The following is a 2,504-nucleotide window of genomic DNA, read 5'->3' on the forward strand; positions in this document are numbered from 1 at the left end:
TAGAAGCTGCTGGGGGTCTGGCCCTGGAGTGCCCCAGGCCCACCGAGCATGCACCTCTGACGCTGCCTCCCCACCCTGTGGCCTGTACGTGGGGCGGCCACCTCGGGGCCATCTCATTTCCGCTCGCTCGTGACAACCAAAGCGGCCAGCCCTGACCTCCCGCCCCCATGGCCTCCACCCGCAAGGGGCCCGTAGCCCTGCCCCCAGTGCCACCCCCGGGTGTGTCCAGCTGTCCCACGAGTGCCGAGGGGGTCTGGCCTGCCGTGGGCTGTGGCTTCCGAGCCCCTCACATGTGGCCCAGGCCTGGCTGGTGCTCCGTGAGGGTCTGAGCTGATGGAAGGTTCCAGCAGGGCTTTGGCTCCCAGCTCCCGAAGCCAGGACAGCGGCAGGCAAGTGCAGGGTCCCTGCTGTCCCCTCGCCTGCCACCCAGCACAAGTGCGGCTGGGAGCAGGCTGACTGTCACACCAGTCCCCTGCTGTCGCAGGGCCCGGCAGGACACCCAGGGACCTCAGAGCCAGGCAGGTGGGCCGTGTTGGAGCTGGGATGCCAGGCTGCTGGAGACAAGCCCAGGCAGACTCGCGGGGCAGGAATCCGGATGCCAGCACTTTCCACCTGGGTTTGGCCAAGCCTTTGCCTTGGGCACGCTTTGCCTTGCAGCTGCTGACACACCCCACCAGCCAGGTGCTCAGACGGGGCTGGGCAGGCACTGTCGTTGAGCCAGGGCCCAGGGAAGCTGCTGAGGCGCCCCAGCCCACAGCTGGGCTCACGAGGGTGCAGGGTCATCTTTGAACTCGCCTGGGCCTGCAGCCCACGCGCCCCTTGGGCTGCCTGTGGCCCAGGCCCTGCCCCTAGTTCTGTGACTACAGAACAGCGTCCCCTCCCATGACCTCCGTCCTCCGCTCTGTGAGATGGGCCAGTAACTGTCCCTGCCCACAGGCTGCCCTGGGCTCTCTGCAGCCTCGTCCAGGCTGGTGGGCAGGCCCCCACGTGGCCTCCCAGAGGTGCTGGCCCCACTCCCGGTTCCCTAGGAGATGGGACCTCCCAACAAATGTGCCCAGCACTGCTAGGGCTGGCGTCCCCACTCCTGTGGCGCCCCACAGCCCAATCAGACTGCTGCCCGTCCCTCCAGGGACAAGAGGAACCAGAGCCCCAGGACCCGTCCGAGGCCTGTGTGCACTGAGAATAGGTACAAGGGGTCTCCCTCTCCCTCTGTCTACCCCACCCCCTGTGGACACGGCAGGCCCCACACAGGCTGCCCCCTGACAAGACCCCAGTGGGGGAGGGACATGGGGACAGGGTTGGGTCGTTCGTGGGTGTGTTTGCTTTCAGAGACTCTGCGGGACCCGCACACTCCCAACAGGTGGCAAAGGGTCCTGGCTGCCACTGCGTGGCCAGGCTGGGGTACTCGCTGGCCCTGGGGGGAGGGACACGGGAGCCTCCTGGGAGATGGGCCCCATGGGCAGGGGCCCCTTTGGGGAGCTCTGAAGGTCTGCGTACTCTGCTGTGGAAGATGGCGCCTGGATGTGTCAGGACCACCTGTCACAGACAGTGAAGGAGATGCCGGAATGAAGGACTCTGGGGCCACTGACCCGGGCGACAGTGGGGCACGGCTGGTGGGACAGAAGGGGGGGCACTCCTCGGCTTCCCTGGGCTCTGGAGGCTGGGGGCTGATGATGGATAGTCCCACACTCCTGAGCCTGGGCCTAACTCGAGTCCGAGCTGGAAGATGTGCGCTGGCTGGGGCTGTCCTCGAGAAGGGGTCCCACTGCTTCCCTCAGAGACCAGAGGCTCCCCCACGGCGAGCCCCGCGGGGGCTGGCCAGAGCCTTCACCAGGAGCAGCCTCAGGGCAAGGCTGGGCTGCAGCTCCTGCCAGGCCCCTGGGACACGGCCCTGGCCCTGACCCACGGCTCACCGACACCCGCCCCGGGAAGGATTTCCTTGTTCTGGGCCGGTTCCGTCCGTGCACAATGCACTAGGCTGGCCCCGCCCCGCTTGGCCCAGAACTCACTGTGGGCAGGAGGAGGGAGGCTTCGGGCTATGCTGCCACGGAGAGCCTCCTCCTGTGGGCGGGTGGGCCCCCGGGATGATGCTGGGGAGCTGGCAGGGCTGAGGCTCACAGACGCCGGCCTGGACAGCTGCGGTCGGGACAGGCGAGAGACGGGGCTAGGTGCAGCTTCTGGTGGTGCCGGTGACAGTGGCGATGACAGTGATCGTGATGACGTGGTCATAACTGTTGGTGACAGTGAGGGTGGGGATGGTGGTGACACTGATGGGGTGGTGGCCGTGACACTGGTGGTACAGTGATGCTGGTGGTGGGGATGGTGGTGACACTGATGGGGTGGTGGCCGTGACACTGGTGGCAGTGATGACGATGGTGATGGTGATAGTGACACGGGCAATCCAGGTTGCAGAGAACACTTGGGGGATAAGCGGGGCAGAAGCGGGAGTCGGCAAGTCCTGGGGTGCACTCGGGACCCTGACGGGGATCCCTCTGTGTGGGGGG

Source organism: Tupaia chinensis, unplaced genomic scaffold (assembly GCF_000334495.1).
Source record: "Tupaia chinensis unplaced genomic scaffold, TupChi_1.0 Scaffold000558_1, whole genome shotgun sequence".
Taxonomy (NCBI): Eukaryota; Metazoa; Chordata; class Mammalia; order Scandentia; family Tupaiidae; genus Tupaia; species Tupaia belangeri.